General features: G+C 41.3%; 1 long non-coding RNA gene across 1 annotated transcript; it reads right to left on the bottom strand.

Moving 5' to 3' along the window:
* Window positions 1-3719: 3719 nt before the first annotated feature.
* On the bottom strand, window positions 3720-18647 carry LOC307193211. The gene is made up of 3 exons (XR_013830252.1): window positions 18144-18647; window positions 17842-17991; window positions 3720-3973 (listed from the first exon to the last, which is right to left on the bottom strand). It is a non-coding gene; the product is annotated as an uncharacterized lncRNA (long non-coding RNA).
* Window positions 18648-19263: the final 616 nt, after the last annotated feature.

Here is a 19263-nt window from a genome sequence, read left to right as displayed (position 1 = left end):
ATTGTTAACATATCAGGACATACCAGATGTTAGGGATTCCATATAAATTTTGGAATATCTATATAAATGACATTTATCCATACACTATAATCTAAGGTTCATCTCCAATCACTTTACGATGTTTCTGAAGTAACTTAACATACCAAATAAACTTAGTTTGACATCTCTCTCTGAGATGTCTCAGAGATGTTCTTTCGAAGTATCCAGAGTCAGCTGGAGGCTAAAAAGCTTTAGTCAGATTTGGATATTTGGGAAGTTTGTTAAAAATATCAAAAAGGTTTTACAACACAACAGGATGTAGGTCACTGTGAAACAGTGCCTATTCATTTAACCAAGTCACAAAATGATGAAACAAAAACAAATACGGAACACCTAAGGGCACAGAAACTCATTTAATCTGTTATCAAAAGGAGCAGTCTAACAGAGAGGGAGATCAAATTTCAGTCTTGTATTAGCTTACTTAACGAAATCCATTTACTTATTTAACTTCAATCTAAATTCAGTTAATCCTGACCATGTACAAAACTTTCTTAGTAAAATGTAATTCCATTCCTCGTACCTTCTTAACTGAAAACACACATTCTACCATACTGAAATGTTTTATTATTTTCAGTAGCTTTAATTCTATATTTAAATTAGAATCTCCGACTTTTAAAAACCTTAATTTCTAGGGACAATCAAGAGGCAAGTAATACTTACCAAATCTGGAGAAACTATTTTAGATGATTTTTAGAACATAATTATTCTTAGAGTTTACCTAAAAGCTCTTATCTCATTTATATTTACTTTAAAGTTTCATCATATCAAGTTATTTTTCTTGCTGACAAATTTGCAACAGATATAACAAGATTTCATTTAGCTTCTATTAAACCTAGGTGCAGTGAAAGTACCATACTTAATGTTGATGGCTCCAAAGACATGTCTATATTAATTAGAGCAACAAACTTAAACATTAATACCAGGTATTAATTTAATACTAAATATTTCCTGGTTCACGTGAAACTGAAACTCATTTACCTTAATTTCTCTTGTATTTATAATTGGTTTGTAAGGGCTTACGTTTCTTTAAGCCAATTAAATAAGGCTCATTTACAGATTAACCTCAGCAATGTTATCCAAGACAAAAACACATACAAACATACAAACAGAGAGACATCATAGTTCTCATTTCAAAATTTCAGCCCTGAGTCAGGTACAGTAGTGTAAAACCCATCAGTTTACAAAAGAGGTTGGATTAAAGTTGGGTTTCTGGCAAATGGAACAAATCAAGCTCATTTGTCTAGATGGCTAAACCCTTTCTACTAATATTTATGGTAAACAAGTCAAGTTCTAAATTACTGTACCCTCTTTTACAAAATTTGCATTTTAAAAAGATGGCAGAGATAAGGGTTTCTGAGAAGACCAGGTAGGACATTTGTATCTCAAAGGTACAGGCAAGTTTCTCCTAGGATGACTTTGTTTCCCCTTTGTTTAATATTTACAAGTCTCTTAAGATTACTCATATTTATTAGAAAATCAATCAACTTGTTCCCCACTGTCAATGTTACCGGGGACTCCTGTGGGGAAATCAGGGTCTGATGCCTCAAGTCCAAGGGATTCCCCTGGCCTCTTACAGGATATTAGGGCAAGGGAAATTGCCCTGCTGCAGAAGTGCCTCCCAGTCCAAATTGGGTGCCCTGTAGGGTCTTAGATGGTGATACTAAACCAGGTCGCTGTGCCCCGGGTGTTACCACAGAAACTTCTATTTGATTCCAATGGGTAGGGGAAACAGGAGGCAGTGAATATGTTGGCAGCATGGGGGTGGGGACATTTGGAACAACTGCCAGTGTAGCCTGCTCGGTCACTGGGGGAGCTGGGTAGGCTGGGGTGGGGGCTAAGTTTTGAAATAACATGTCCCCACTCTCATTTTCTCCCTCTCCCCCTTGGGTTTCCTTTCAGATCACAGCACTATAAGGTGGCAGTCCTATGACTCCTTTTCCTCCTGATGCAATAGCATAAATGCTCCTATATATGGAATCTCATCTCTTTTCCCTGCTCTTTTGCAGAACATTTCGATCTGCGAGATTATATAATAATTGAGTGAGCCATTCAGGGGCCATCGTTCTTCTGATCCTAACATATATTGGGTTCATACTCTATTACAGTAGTATATCACGTCTCTCTTAGTCATAGGCTCCCGGCTATGTTTTGCCCATTTATCTAATATATGCCCCAAAGGGTTTTCCTTCGGGATAGGTGAAGTATTTCCCATTTTTATCAGTTTGACTACACCAAAACACAAAAGACACAGACAAATTCCAACACAAAAGGCACAAATTCTAGCATCAATGCACACAAAACCAAAACAAAACCAAGAGCAAAACCAACGAACTAGTTCCCAGATCAGGTAGACTTACCCTACAAAACCAACGAACTAGTTCCCAGTGAACCCGCTCCCAGAATCAGGTAGAGTCCAACAACAATTCCCCCCCTCCAACAGGGAACCCCAACCACCCTGGCTTGTACCGTAAAGGAAAAGCCCAGATTGAGGGGGAATATGTTCCCAGCATGCACACCAGAGGAACTTAACCTTCAGAATTGAATGGAGTCTGTCAACTCGTAGTCCCAAATGGAACTGAAGTTCCCCAGATTGGAACTGAAGTTCCCAGATGGAACCGTCATTCCCCAAATTGAAGTCTGTTGGTTCTTTGCTTCAGCTGCCAAGCACTGGGGTAGCCGGTGCCGCTTCAGGGAACTTTGAAGGGAAGATCCTCGGGACAAATGGTCCTGGCAGCTGCTAGGGCCTTGCCCCAATATTCCCTGACCGGGCCGGCTAGCCACGAGCTGCAAGGCTCCTGGCTGGCTCGCCAAATTTGTTACCGAGTCCAAGCTTTCTTGCTTGCCACATGACAGGCCAACGAATCGGAGATGAGGTGCTGAGGCAAGGAATACAACTTTATTCGGAAAGAAGGCAGACTGAGAAGATGGCAGACTAGTGTCTCTGAAAAACCATTTTATCTGGGTCTGGATGCCAGTTTCTGTTATAGAATCAGAGAGGCAGAGGCAGTGAGGAAGTAAAGTAAAAAGGCAGAATAGAGAGGGAGAGGCAGTGTGGAAGTAAAGTAGAAGGGCCAGCAGTCTTGCAAAACATCTCCTGGAATGACCAGCCTTGGTGAGGGGATGTGTTAGTTTCTTTTTTCTTGCAGCCATTCACAGGTGGGCAGGGTTCCCTGAGGCAGGCCATTATGTATGATTATAATAAAGAAAGCAATGAAGAGCAAAGGTTAAAGTCAAAGAAACAGATCCAACATGGAGTCCAATTTAACTCTTCCCTGTTACAGAATTACATATAATTTTAGAGTTCTTTCTCTTCATCAAAAGCATAATCTAAAGTAATTGGTCTCTAATGCCTGTCATTCTTCAATATTTTTTCAGTGTTGTTAAAAATTTTCAGATTTAAGGATGATAACTCTAGTGACTAAAATGTTATAATCTAAGTGCACATTGCATAAATAAAGCTTAGCATTTGGCAATAAGTTAAATTTTTTGTACATTTGGGGAAAGGGGTGGATAGTGTAAATAATTTTCAGTTATGACATGGAACAGGATGATGACTTTTTTGTGGTTTGATAACGAAAATTTAGGTTTTATTTTAATAACTTCATTGAACTGTCAAGCAAATAGGAAAAATGAAAAAATGAAAAAGCCCTCTTGTAGCTGATAAGACAGTGCTGGTTTGGTTCAATCAGCAGTAGGCTCCATGTCTGATTTTATTTGAGCTCAATGAACAAAAATTTTCATTAAATGGGCTTCCCCGGTGGCACAGTGGTTGGGAGTCCACCTGCCGGTGCAGGGGACGCGGGTTCGTGCCCCGGTCTGGGAGGATCCCGCATGCCGCGGAGTGGCTGGGCCCGTGGGCCATGGCCGCTGGTCCTGCGCGTCTGAAGCCTGTGTTCTGCAGCAGGAGGGGCCGTGGTGGTGAGAGGCCCGCGTACTACAAAAAAAAAAAAAATTCATTAAAAAAAAAGATTCAGGATTTTCTTAAGTAATCAAAAACCTGATAAAGGTAACACAAAGTACAGTAAATTATTTTGATAAGACACAAAATCTTCACTTTCCAGGCAGATTACTCAAAAGGCACCTTTTCTCACCAAAAAACACATCCTACAGTCCTTACATAGAGAAGTTTCCTGTATTATTTCTAGTAGTTTTAATTATATACATGTTTTAGAATTCTTAACCCTTAGAATCCTTAATTCCTATTTAAAACTAAGAAGTAAGCAATCTGTTACACTAGTATTTTGTGGATTGGTAAATTTATAAATACATTTCATAATTTCTGGAAGTATATATATATATATATTTTGGCGGTATGCGGGCCTCTCACTGTTGTGGCCTCTCCCGTTGCAGAGCACAGGCTCCGGACGTGCAGGCTCAGTGGTCGTGGCTTACGGGCCCAGCCACTCTGGGCATGTGGGATCTTCCCGGACAGGGGCACGAACTCGTATCCCCTACATTGGCAGGCGGACTATCAACGACTGCACCACCAGGGAAGCCCCTGTCATATTTTAGATTCCACATATAAATGATACCATATGGGGACTTCCCTGGTGGTGCAGTGGTTAAGAATGCACCTGCCAATGCAGGGGACACAGGTTCGAGCCCTGGTCCAGGAAGATCCCAAATGCTGCAGGGCAACTAAGCCCATGTGCCACAACTACTGAGCCTGCGCTCTAGAGCCTGTAAGCCACAACTACTGAGCCTGTGTGCCACAACTACTGAAGTCCACGCACCTAGAGCCTGTGCTCTGCAACAAGAGAAGTCACCTCAGTGAGAAGCCTGCACACTGCCGCCAAGAATAGCCCCCGCTCGCCGCAACTAGAGAAAGTCCGCATGCAGCAAAGAAGACCCAAAGCAGCCAAAAATAAATAAATATAATAAATAAATTTATATATAAAAAAAGATACCATGGACATTTTTAAAAAAATGATATCATATGTTATTTGTCTTTCTCCTTCTGACTTACTTCACTTAGTATGATAATCTCTAGTTGCATCTATGTTGCTGCAAATGGCATTATTTCATTCTTTTTTATGCCTGAGTAGTATCACATTGTATATATATTCCATTGCATATATGTACCACATCTTCTTTATCCATTCATCTGTTGATGGACATTTAGGTTGTTTCTGTGTCTTGGCTATCGTGAATAGTGCTGTTATAAACATACGGGTGCATGTATCTTTTTGAATTATAGTTTTGTCAGGATATATGCCCAGGAGTGGGATTGCTAGATCATATGATAATTCTATTTTCAGTTTTCTTTTTTTCCCCCCTTTTTTTGGCTGTGCCGCACGGCATGAAGGATCTTAGTTCCCTGACTAGGGATGGAACCTGTGCCCCCTGCAGTGGAAGCATGGAGTCTTAATCACTGGACTGCCAGGGAAGTCCCATATTTTTAGTTTTCTGAGGAACCTCCATACTGTTTTCCACAGTGGCTGCACCAACTTACATTCCCACCAACAGTATAGGAGGAGAACGCTACCACTTTCAATGATTTGTTAATCAATCAACTAATTAACCAAGTTTATATGGAGTGCTACTATGTGCCAGGCACCAGGCAAGGCCTGGGAGTGAGTGGTGGATCCTTGAGCTTTGCTATTCACCATCTTGTAGGGAAGGCAGAGGGTAAACAGCAATCCAGTGGGTGGAATGCCAAGGAAGAGCAATTTAGATGCTCTGGCAAAATTTGTTCTTCTGGAATCTCATCTGCAGAAAATCTGAACCAGGAGGCTGAGTTCCCAGTTGACATCTCTCCCAGGACAGCTGCCTGAATCAGAGAAGGAATTAACTCTCCAGCCAGACTAATATATGCCCTCTATTTAATACTGCTAAATGGTGGGACTTCCCTGGTGGTCCAGTGGTTAAGAATCCACCTTCCAATGCAGGGGACACAGGTTCAATCCCTGGTCGGGGAACTAAAATCCCACATGCTATGGGGCAACTAAGCCTGCACACTGCAACTACTGAGCCCGTGCGTCACAACTAGAGAGGAGCCCACGTGCCACCACGAAGAGCCTGAGCACCGCAACTGAGAGCTGATACAGCCAAAATAAGTAAATATATGTTTTTAAATTGCCAAATGGTATCCCCAGAAAGATTCTGGGTAGAGTTTCATTATTGCTAATCAAGGGCCTGTCTGGTGGATTATTTAATAACAAGCCCCACTCAAGACTTCTGATTTCAAGATGGATTTTTTTTGGCCCAGTTGAAGCCCAGGAAATTACATTTCTGATTGTTGAGTCTATCCTTACAAATAACTGGGATGAATCCCCAAAGAAAAGTGCATGGTCTTTGGAGTCAGGCAGACCAGACTGTGCTGGGTTTCCAGGCTGTGTAACCTTGAGCAAGGCACTTTTTTTTTTTCCCATCTGTGCTGCACAGGATCTTAGTTCTTAGACCAGGGATTGAACCCGGGCTGGCAGTGAATGGACAGCCAGGGAATGCCCGAGCAAGGCACTTGTGTTCTCTAAGTCTCAGTTTTCTCATCTGTAAAGTGGGGACACTGGCATCTTTGTTATTGGTCATCAAAAGGATTAAAGGCAATACATATTATACAGACCCAACACATGGCAGTCAAGAACAAACGTTTTCTTTGTTTTTTCCTTGTTGCACAAAATGACATTCAAATCAGTTGGGCTTTCTAAATAGGTTGGATTTCTTCCTCGAGAGAATGTTAGGGAGGTTAGTCAATATGGCTGGGATTCTTTTTCTTTTTATTAGTAAACTAAATTTTGTTTTTGGGATTCTTTTAGTTGTATAGCTCTTTGGTCCTTTTAAATTTTTTTTCCAAACCAGGATGATATTTGACACTTCAGAAAAAAATCCAACGTTGGCTGTTTATAGGAATAAGAATTATCCTTCATAGGAATGTAGAAAAGGCATTCAGAGAAGAGAAGCAGTGTGAAGTCAAGCCAAGCCCTGGGAACTCATCATAACACATTCACTGGAAATGTCCATCTTATCCATAATTAAACTATAGCTGTTAAGTTTATACTGCAAGTGAGAAAAATAACTATTTTGACTCCTCAATCTTTCTTTAAGATAAATTATCACTTTTTTCATAAGGTATCAGCTATAAGGAAGCGTAGTGAAGTTTTGATTTTTTGGAAAAGAAGTTAATGATCTGGAAGTTTCAACTCACTTGAGTTAAAGACTGACTCCCCTCACAGGTCAAGGTGTACACCATGGACTGCAGCAGGGGTGCACCTGTGTAAAATGGCTGGGATTCTTGGGACAGAGTTTTAAAAAGTAAATTAGTCCTATTGTATTCTAATTATAAAAGTAATACTGAATTTCAGCCTATATGGTAGACTGAGCTGGTAACAAACTATCTTTTCTCCCGGTCTACACTCCTAGAACTGTTTGGAAATGTTGCCTACCAAAAAACCATTTCCAACTCCAACTTGTCCTTTCTTCACCATTGGAAGAGCCCACTTACCACTACAGAGAGTGGAGAACGCTCACATACATTTTTCCAGCCTCTCTTGTGGATATAGGCAGGTTACTGAGTCCTGGCCATTGGGAACTGAGGGAAAGTTTGCAAAGGGACTCTGGAGAAGATTGTCCTCCCTAATATAAAGAGAGGCATGAGAGGAAATGCCCCCTTCCTTTACTCGGGGCATGGCCATGTCTGCTGCTGCCATCTTGTGACCATAATAAAGAATATTACAGATGGAATGCAGAGACGAAAGATGGAAAGTTCTTGGTTCCTTGCTGTCATTGTTGAGTCACAAAGTTGAGAATCCTTAATCTTTGCTACAACCATCACGGAGTATTATGTTAGCTATAAATTTGTCATATATGGCGTTTATTATGTTGAGGTATGTTCCTTCTATACCAAATCAGTTGAGAGATTTCATCATGAAAGGATGTTGAATTTTGTCAAATGTTTTTTCTGCATGTATTGAGATACTTATATGGTTTTTATCTTTCATTCCATTAATATGGTGTATTATATTTATTGGTTTGCATATGTTGAGCCCTCTTTGCATCCCAGAGACAAATACCACTTGATCATGATGTATGATCCTTCTAATGAACTGTTGAATTCAGTTTGCTAGTATTTTGCTGAGAATATTTGCATCTGTATTCATCAGGGATATTGGTCTGTAATTTTCTTTTCTTGGAGTATCCCGCTCTAGCTTTGGTATCAGGGTAATGCTGTCCTCATAAAATGAGTTTGGTAGTATTCCCTCCCTTTCAACTTTTTGGAAGAGTTTGAAAAGGATGGGCATTGATTCTTCCCTAAATGTTTGGTAGAATTTACCCATAAAGGCACCTGTTCCTGGGTTTTTCTTTGTTGGGACATTTTTGAATACTTATTCAATCTCCTTACTATCGGTCTGTTCAGATTTTCTATTTCTTCATCATTCAGTCTTGGCAGGTTGTATGTTTCTAGGAATTTATCCATTCTTAATTTTTTAAAAAAAATATTTATTTATTTGGTTGCACCAGATCTTAGTTGCAGCAGGCAAGCTCCTTAGTTGCGGCTTGTGGGCTCTTTAGTTGCAGCACGCGAGCTCCTTAGCTGTGGCATGCGAACTCTTAGTTGCAGCACACATGTAGGATCTAGTTTCCTGACCAGGGATCGAACCCCGGCCCCCTGCATTGGGAGCGCGGAGTCTTACCCACTGGATCACCAGGGAAATCCCTATGCACAAGTTTCTGTGTGTATATATGCTTTCATTTCTCTTAGGAAGACCTTGAGCTTGGAACACATGGAGAGCACTCACTTGCCCTCAAATTAAGTTAAACTATGTATGTTTAGGGTATGTAAAGCTCCAGATGGTCAGGTTAGAACAAACGTGGGAATGTGTTTCTATGGCATCTGCTAGTCTTTGGGAGTTTCCCAGGAGCAATCACCTCTGCTTTTTATAGCCTTCCTATGTCTCAGATTTGAGGTCGTAACCTAGTCACTGTTCTCCTTTGTGAGGAGTGTAATTGCTGGGTCATATGATAATACTATGTTTAACATTTTGAGAAACTTCCAAATTTCTTTCCATTTTGTATTCTTTTTTCTTTGGCCACGCTGCACGGCTTGCGGAATCTTAGTTCCCCAACTAAAGATGGAACCCATGCCCCCTGCAGTGAAACTGCGGAGTCCTAACCGCCGTACCGCCAGGGAATTCCCTCCAGTTTGTACTCCTACTATCCATGTATGAGGGTTCCAATTTCTCCATCCTCATCAATACTTATTTTCTGTCTTTTTTTTTTTTTTCGGTACGCGGGCCTCTCACTGTTGTGGCCTCTCCCGTTGCGGAGCACAGGCTCCGGACGCGCAGGCTCAGCGGCCATGGCTCACGGGCCCAGCCGCTCCGCGGCATGTGGGATCTTCCCAGACCGGGGCACGAACCCGTGTCCCCTGCATTGGCAGGCGGACTCTCAACCACTGCGCCACCAGGGAAGCCCTATTATCTGTCTTTTTAATTTTAGCTACCCTAGTCGTTGTGAAGAGGTATCTCAATGTGATTCAATTGATTTCTGACAAAGGTACAAAGGTTATTCAAAGGAGAAAACAATCTTTTCAACAAGTAGTGCCAGAACAATTGGATGTACATATGCAAAAGATGAACCTCAGCCTAACCTCTCATCATAAAGAAAAATTAACTCAAAATGGATGATAGACTTATATGTAAAGATTAAAACTATACAACTTCTGAAAGGAAACTTAGAGGAAAATTTTTATTACCTAGATCAAGCACAAATTTCTTAGATATTATATAAAAAATATAATCCATAAAATAAAAATTGATAAATTGGCCTTCATCAAAATTAAGAACTTTTGCTCTTCAAAAGATACTATTAAGAGAATGAAAAGATAAGCTACAAATTAGGAGAAAATATTCACAAAACACATATCTAACAAAGGATTTGTATCCATAATATATAAAGAACTCTGAAAATTTTATAATGAGATAACCAACAACCCAACAGAAAATGGGCAGAAGATTTGAACAGACACTTCACTAGTTAAGCAAATAAGCACACGAGAAGATGCCCAACATCATTAGTCATTAGGGAAATGTAAATTAAAAGCCACTCAAATGGCTCAAATTAAAAAAAAAAGTACCAAGTTCTAGTGCAGATGAGGAAAAACTAGAACACTTATACATAGCTGGTGGGAATGCAATGTAGTACAGCCACTCTAGAAAACTGTTTGTCATTTTCTTATAAAGTTAAATATATACTTATCATATGACTCAACAATCTCACTCCTAGGTATTTATCTTAGAGAAGTGACAACTTATATTCATACAAAGGCCTATACATGAATGTTTAGAGTAGCCTTATTTATAATTTTCAAAATGTGGAAACAATCCAAATGGCCCTCAATTGGTGAACAGATAGATAAACTACGGTTCATCTATACAATGGATCCCTACGTAGCAACTAAAAGAAACCAACTACTGATACACCCAACAAAATGGTTGAATTGCAAATGCATGATGCCAACTTAAACAAGTTAGACTGAAAACGGTACATACTGCATGATTCCATTTATGTGACATTGTTGAAAAGGCAAAACCCACAGGGAAAGAAAACAAACAAGTGGTGGGAGTTTGGGATTGATATATACTCACTATTATATTTAAAATAGATAACCAACAAGGACCTACTGTATAGCACAGGGAACCCTACTCAATATTCTGTAGTAACCTAAATGGGAAAAGAATTTGAAAAAGAATATATACATACATATACATACATATATATATATATATATATATAAAACTGAATCACTTTGCTGGGCACCTGAAACTAACACAACATTGTAAATCAACTATAGTCCAATATAAAATAAAAATTAAAAATAAAAACAAGAAAACAAACAAGTGTTTGTCCAGGGTTTAGGGTGGGGTGAGGAGCCTACATCAGAGGGAAAGTAGGGAATTTTGGGGAGTGATGGATCTGTTCTGTATTTTAATTGTGGCAGTGGTCACACAGAACTCTATGTGTCTGTCAATACTGAAGTGAATGAATTTTATTGTATCTAAATTATACCTCTGGCCTTGCCTGAATTTCTTGTCTGGCCTCTGATCAATTTCTATTGATTGAGGAAGGCCAAGAACCCTGGTCAGTATCACATGGAGTGAGATATCGAGACCCCCAGTGGATGGACAGCTGCCCAGTCTATCCAGTTTCCACATATGAGCTGCAATGAAACTAAACTAGATGGCACATTCTTTACCCTTCACTGTAAACATCTTCAGTCTGTTCTAAAGCGCTGCAGCTCCGGGATACTCGAGTCTCCTGGGTGGCATTCGCTGATACCCACCCACTGTGGGGTACAGCACACCAAGGTACGTTGCTCCATGTCAGACCACTATGCACTTTTCCAGGCCACCCTGGTCACTGTCTGTGGAGAAGGCATCTTACCAGCAAGCCCGGATATGACGGTTCCCCACCACTGCTCATGTAGTCAAGAGTTGGGAATGTTCTAGAATTGCTTAATTAGGAAAGTTCCTTTCACACTCCAGTGGTGATTTTTGATTGAACCCAGCACGAGTTTTAATCCTCTGGCAATTCTTTCTGGATGAGCCTATGCTTTAAAAGATCTATGTTGGGGCTTCCCTGGTGGCGTAGTGGTTGAGAGTCCGCCTGCTGATGCAGGGGACACGGGTTCGTGCCCCGGTCCGGGAAGATCCCACATGCCGCGGAGCGGCTGGGTCCGTGAGCCATGGCCGCTGAGCCTGCGCGTCCGGAGCCTGTGCTCCACGGCAGGAGAGGCCGCAACAGTGAGAGGCCTGCGTACTACAAAAAAAAAAAAAAAAAAAAAAAAGTAGGGGTAACCAATAAAGGGTAGAAATAAAATACAGGCATCTCTTGCTTAATATCAGTAATCTGTGTTAGAAATCAGATGTTCTGTGTGAAAACACAGACCAGAAGGAAGTGTAGTTCCCATTATTTTAAATGGGAAAAATTATAATGCATGATGTGTCAACACCAAACCTCAAACAATTTCCTAAAACATAAATAAAATACAGTGAAACACCTGTACACAAGCAACAGTCTATTGTATTAAGATTTAATATGATTAACCAGAAGTAGCAGCGGCACTTACATCTGTCCCAAGGTCTGGGCGAGGGGAAAACTAGGCAGCCCTGTACCGCAGGCCCTCACACTTTCTTTCTTTCTTGAAGAAACACAAAACCCTTGAGATTCATGTACTGTATGACGGAGAAAAAAAAAGTACCTAATGTTCCCCCCCCAAAAAGATAGTATATTTTGTACTTTGTAAAGTGTTCATTAAAATGGAAGAAAAAAATGAGAAAACAAAAGATTTAATATGATTAAAACCACTGCTTCCTTCAAACAGTGTAGTACCAACATAAAGATAGACATACAGACCAACAGAACAGACTATAGACTAGAAAGCCTAGGAATAAAGCCGCACATATATGGTCAGTTGATTTTCAACAAGGATGCCAAAATCCATTCAATGAGGGAAAAGACAGTCTTTTCAATAAATGGTGCTGGGACAACTGGATAGCCACATGCAAAAGATTGAAGTTGCACCCTTACGTTACACCATGTACAAAAATTAACTCAAATAGATTAAAGACCTAAACATAAGAGCTAAAACTATAAAAATGTTAGAAAAAAACACAGGGGAAAAGCTTTACGCCATTGTATTTGGCAATAATTTCTTGGATATGACACAAAAGCACAGGCAACAAAGAAAAAATTGACAAATCTGACTTCATCAAAATTTACATTTGTGCATCAAAGGACACTAACAAGAGAGTGAAAAGACAACCCACTGAATGGGAGAAAATATTTACAAATCATATATCTGATAAGAGGTTAATATTCTGAGAATATAAAGAACTCCTACAACTCAACAACAAACAAGCAACCCAATCCAAAAATGAAGAAAGGCTGTGAATAGACATTTCTCCAAAGAAGATGTACGAACATCAATAAGTCCATGAAAAGATGTTTAACATCCCTAGTCATTAGGGAAATGCAAATTAAAACCACAATGAAATACTACTTCAGAGCAAGTAAGATGACAATTAAAACAAAACAGAAAATAACAAGTGTTGGCAAGGATGTGGAGAAATTAGGACGCTTGGCACTGCTGGTGGGAATGCAAAATCGTGCAGCTGCTGTAGAAAACAGTTTGGTGGTTTCTCAAGAAGTTAAACATAGGATTACCATATGATCTAGCAATTTCAGTTCTAGGTTTATAGCCAAAAGAATTGAAAGCAGGGACTCAAATGGTTATTTGTACACCAACGTTCATAGCAGTGTTATTCCCAATAGTCAAAAGGTAGAAACAACACAAATGTCCATCAACAGATAAGTGGATAGACAAAATATATTATATACATAAAATGAAATCGTAACTTTAAAAAAGAATACAATTTTGATACATGCTACAACATGGATGAACCTGGGAAACATTATGTTAAGGAAAATAAGCCAGACACAAAAGGACAAATATTGTATGATTCCACTTGGATAAGGTACCTAGAATAGGCCAATTCATAGACAGAAAGTAGAACAGAGGTTACCAGGGGCTGGGGGACACAGAAGAAATAGGGAGTTATTGTTTAATAGGTACAGAGTTTGTTTGAGATGATGAAAAAGTTCTGAAAATTGAAGAGGTGATGGTTGCACATTGTGATTGTACTTGATGCTACTGAATGTACACTTAAAAATGGTTAAAAGAGTAAGTTTTGTTATGTATATTTTACTACACACAAGAAGCAAAACCAGAAACCACTGCTTCCTAACCACCAAACAAATGATGCTGCTGTTAGCAAACGAGAGCCTTGTGTGGAACAGCCCGATACCATGATACTTCCCTTAGCACCAACATCTCAGATGCACACCCATTTTGTTGATGTGGAGGCACAATTTACAAAGAACACTTCATTCTGATATTCTACCAATAGTGGCTGGAATATTGCTTGAGCTATTTCCTACACTGAGTTCTGTTTAAAACATTGTGCTGAGTTTTAGGGATGTAAATATAAAATTTTCTTATTTAAATATGGGCCAGAAAATGTTGCGTTGAGAGATAAGAAAGTTGTGTGATGTTCTGGTATTGAAAACCAAGAGGATTCTCGTGGGAAATGTCTCACAAAGTATGAATTACAGATCTTCCAAACTAAGAGAAGCAAAATCAAGAATAAAGAAAACTAAACCGGGCTTCCCTGGTGGCGCAGTGGTTGAGAGTCCGTCTGCCGATGCAGGGGACGCGGGTTCGTGCCCTGATCCGGGAGGATCCCGCGTGCCGCGGCGCGGCTGGGCCCGTGAGCCATGGCCGCTGGGCCTGTGCGTCTGGAGCCTGTGCTCCTCGACGGGAGAGGCCACAGCAGTGAGAGGCCTGCGTACAGCAAAAAAAAAAAAAAAAAAAAAAAAAAAAAAAAAAAGAAAACTAAACCATTAAAATAGAAGGCTTAGAAGGAGAAAAAAGATGCATAGAGAAAGCATAGTAAATGTAAAACACAAAATTAGATGGTAGAAATAAGTTCACATTGATCAATAATCACAATAAATGTAAACAGATCAATGTTTACTTATTATAAGACAGAGACTTTAATATTGGATTTTTTTTATGAAGCTTTTTGATTTTTACAAAAGACACTCCAAAAACATAATGACAGAAAGACTAAAGATAAAAGACTATACTACAGGAAAATACTAGTCAAAAGAATGCTAGTATGCATCTATAATAATAACTTTGTCTCAATATATGTAGCAAAAGATCAATAGACTCACAAGGAGAAACTGGTAAATCAGCAATCATAATGGGAGATTTTCCTCCCCAACATTTTCGGGCTTAGTTGCTCCGCGGCATGTGGGATCTTCCCAGACCACGGCTCGAACCTCTGTCCCCTGCATTGGCAGGCAGATTCTTAATCACTGCACCACCAGGGAAGTCCCAATAATGGGAGATTTTAACACACTTCTCAGAAATGCATGGATCAAGCAGACAGGGAAAAAAAAAAAAGAGTAATCTACAAAATGTGAACAATGCAATGAACAGACTTGAGCTAACAGACATAGAAAGAACTTCCTTCCATTAACAGGGAGAGCATATTCTTTAAAAGTACAGTTATGAAAATGAACCATGTACTAGGCCTCAAAGGGATATTCCACAGACTCCAAAGTATGAATATCACACAGACCACATTCTCTGACCACAAAGCTAGCAAACCCATCTTGCCATGGCTTGGGAAGATCTTGCTTGGGCATGGAGCCAACCATGGATGGGAAAGCAGGGTCCATGGGTAGATGTTGACTCCCAACCCTATCACATGAGCTGCTGGATCCTACTGGAACCTATTCCTGCTTATGCCAGTTTTTATTGGGTCTCTGTCATTTGCAACCCAAGAGTTCTGAATAAAACAGATACTTCCCAGGTGAGACATGGTACAGCTATGAAGGCATCTTGTTATTGAATGAACAAATTCTTCACATGTAAAGTTTGTTTCAAGTACAGAGCCCATTATTTCATCACCCATGAAAGAATACATACTTTTTAACGATGTGCTCTTTATAGATGAAACAACTGAGATTCCAAAAGTTGAATGGGGCTTCCCTGGTGGCACAGTGGTTGAGAGTCCGCCTGCCGATGCAGGGGACACAGGTTCGTGCCCCGGTCTGGGAAGATCCAACATGTCGCGGAGCGGCTGGGCCCGTGAGCCATGGCTGCTGAGCCTGCGCATCCACAGCCTGTGCTCCACAACGGGAGAGGCCACAACAGTGAGAGGCCCGTGTACCGCCAAAAAAAAAAAAAAAAAAAAAAAAAAGTTGAATGACTCATTTAATATCACAGCTCCAGCGAGCCCATTCACATGGCTCTGAAAATCTCTGAGTGAACCTCTGTCATTCTAATTCTACTCCATCTGTTTCCTTGTTCCTGCACTAGGCAGTGAGTTCCTCCAGGGCAGAGACTGGGTCTTCCTCATCTTTGTGTCCCCACTGCACAGCAAAGGACCTGTCAAGTAGAAGATGTCACTGACACTTACTAGCCGAGTGGCTGAAGGAATGAATGACTTGATTATCAAGTCAAAGAGCAAGATTTAATGTGTGAGGTTGAGGGAGGAAAGAGAAAGAAATGGCCTTCCTTAGGACTCTTTCAGGGACATGAGACAGAAAACTAATTCAAACCATTGTAAAGAAAAGAGGGGGATTTAAGAAAACCATAGAAAGACAGGCATAACTTTCACCGCAGGCTCTTAAAAGTATTAAGAACCTCTTCGGACTTCCCTGATGGTGCAGTGGTTAAGGATCTGTCTGCCAATGCAGGGGACACGGGTTCAAGCCCTGGTCCGGGAAGATCCCACATGCCATGGAGCAACTAAGCCCGTGTGCCACAACTACTGAGCCTGCGCTCTAGAGCCCGCAAACCACAACTGCTGAGCCCTAGTGCCACAACTACTGAAGCCTGCACACTTAGAGCCCATGCTCAGCAACAAGAGAAGCCACTGCAATGAGAAGCCGGCGCACCGTAACGAAGAATAACTCCCGCTCGCTGCAACTAGAGAAGGCCCGCACACAGCAACGAAGACCCAACGCAGCCATTAAAAAAAAAAAAGAAACTCTTCATCTCTCTGAGGATACGTTGGCCTATTCTCTTGGTCTCTGCCATGGGATGGTGAGCATGTAGCATCCTTACAGCTTATAATCCAAGGAATGAAGAGCTGAGACTTGCACCCAGATGGTCTGATGCCAGTAACCACATGATACGGAAATAAAAAGGAAACCCGGGTGGTTGAGAAGAATTGAATCCACTCTACAGAATAATCTATACGGCATGGTAGTTAAGAATGTGGGCTCTACCTAGGGATAAATACCAGCTGTTTCACTTGCTAGAGGTGTGATTTTGGGGAAGTAATTTTTTTGCTTTTTGGCCATGCCTCGCGGCATGTAGGATCTTACTTCCCCAGCCAGGGATCAAACCTGTGCCCCCTGCAGTGGAAGTGCAGAATCTTAACCACTGGACTGCCAGGGAAGTCCCAGGGGAAGTAATTTAACTTCTGTGTCCTCGTCTGTAAAATGGGCATACCTCATTGTCCTCATATGTAAAACAGTTCACGTCTGTATTAGTTTGCTAGGGCTACCATTATAAAATACTACAGGCTGCGTGGCTTAAACAACAGATATTTATTTTCTCACAGTTCTGGAGGCTAAAAGTCCAAGATCAAGGTGTTAGCAAGTTTGATTTCTTCTGAGGCCCCTCAGAAGGTGGCTCCTTTCTTGCTATGTTCCCCATGGTCATCATCTAGCCTCTGTCCTAATCTCCTCTTAAAAGGACACCAGTGTGGGCTTCCCTGGTGGCGCAGTGGTTGAGAGTCCGCCTGCCGATGCAGGGGACGCAAGCTCGTGCCCCGGTCCGGGAGGATCCCACATGCCGCGGAGTGGCTGGGCCCGTGAGCCATGGCCGCTGAGCCTGCGCGTCCGGAGCCTGTGCTCCGCAATGGGAGAGGCCACATGAGAGGCTCGCGTACCGCAAAAAAAAAAAAAAAAAAGGACACCAGTGATACTGGATTAGGGCCCACCCATATCACCTCACTTTACCTTAATCACCTCTTTAAAGGCCCTATCTCCAAATAGTCACATTTTGAGGTATTGGGAGTTAGGACTTGAACATATGAATTTGGGGGTGGGGGAGAGGGATATAATTCAGCCCATAACACTACCTCTTAGGGTTGTTGTAAGATTAAATGAGATAATATATCTAAAGCAAAGATCAGGGGAGCTAGAATGCTGTAAGAGCTTAATAACCGTTCAAGGTAACTGAACATTTACTTTAGGCATAAGGGTATCTGACAAGTCACAAACCTTTCTCTGCTAGGATGTTGGCTGGAAGTGCCCTGGGGGCTTCTCTTATCCAGGTCCAGGATCATCTTTGCCTTATGGTCTAAAGTTCCCAACTTGAGCTCACAACTGTTCTGTTCTGTTCTTCCTGTGGAGAGTTCTCAGACTTCCTTTCTGTAGGAAAGGAAGACTCCCCAAGGTTAGTCTTGAAAACGAGGAGACATTCTGTCCCAGCTACTTATAGCTCTGAGAGTGCCTTTCCAATACCACTGTAATTTCTACTCCTTGGGCAAGCCACTTATTAAAATTTAATGACAATCACTTACATTTATAAAGCCATTTTCAGTTTACAAAGCTCTTTTCCGTGCATCCTCTCTCTTGATCCTCATAACATTTGTAGGAAGGAAGGATGTTTTTCTCTGTTTTATAAATGAAGAAAATGAGGCTGTGAGGAGTAGCATCACTGTCCTAGGTCATACAGTGGCAGAGATGCACCTCAAATTTTTGCCTTTGGGTTCCAATATGTCAGGAGTAGCTCACCCTTTCAGGCATTTTTCTACAATATAAATAATCCAGTACACCAGTCTGGGTTGGGGGAGATGTAGGTAAATTATTTGGGACTATTTTGACCGGAAGTGACAAAAACCCAACACAAACTGGCTTCAACAAAAACTGAATTCATTGGTTTACCTAACAGAACAATCCAGAAGCAGGTCTTCAGGCATGGATGGATCCAGGTGCTCAAATTATGTCACCAGGACTGTCTCTTTCCATTTCTTAGCTTCTCTTTGTGTTCACTTTATTCTTAGACAATCTCTCTGCTTGGGGTGTCAAAGATGCCCCCCTGTGGTTGAAGCTGAAGCCCCAGCTCAACAAATTCAGTAAACGGGGAACAATCTCTTTCTCGTAAACTGCAGCAAATGACCTGGATATCATTCTCAACTATTTGGCTTGGCCTATGGGCCCACCCAGACCCAATCGTTGTGTCTAGAACAATGGAATATGTTCATTCTCCAGGCCTGATCATTTGCCCGGTTCTGGAGAGGAGTAGGGTGAGTCTCACCAAATCCAGGGCCTGAGTGAGGGGGAAAGGAGTTTCTTTAAAGACAAAGTACTGATGTCAGAAGCGGTGTGGGTGGCAGGCAGCTCTCTCCAGGGTGTCATCGCTCTGCAGAGCTAGAACAGAGCAACCAGTGAGGAGCTGGGGGCCCATCTTAGCAAGAACTCTCAGTTCTTCCCTGGAGAGAGAGTAGTAAGTGGACTTCTGTGATTTTTTTTTCCTGGAGTGCCTAGCTTGGCTCAGCAGGATAGGAAAAAAGACAATAATTCATGGCAGAATAAGGAGAAAAGATGGAACTTCTGGCTCCGGTAACTTATATTCAGAACAGTACCCACACCAGGAGCACCCACAGAAGGAGACTTTGAGGTGCCCTTTGAGGATGACTT

The sequence above is a fragment of the Stenella coeruleoalba genome (assembly GCF_951394435.1).
Source record: "Stenella coeruleoalba genome assembly, chromosome: 10".
NCBI classification, from domain to species: Eukaryota; Metazoa; Chordata; class Mammalia; order Artiodactyla; family Delphinidae; genus Stenella; species Stenella coeruleoalba.
Note: the sequence above shows the minus strand (reverse complement) of the source record. Positions and strands in the feature narration are given on the sequence as shown.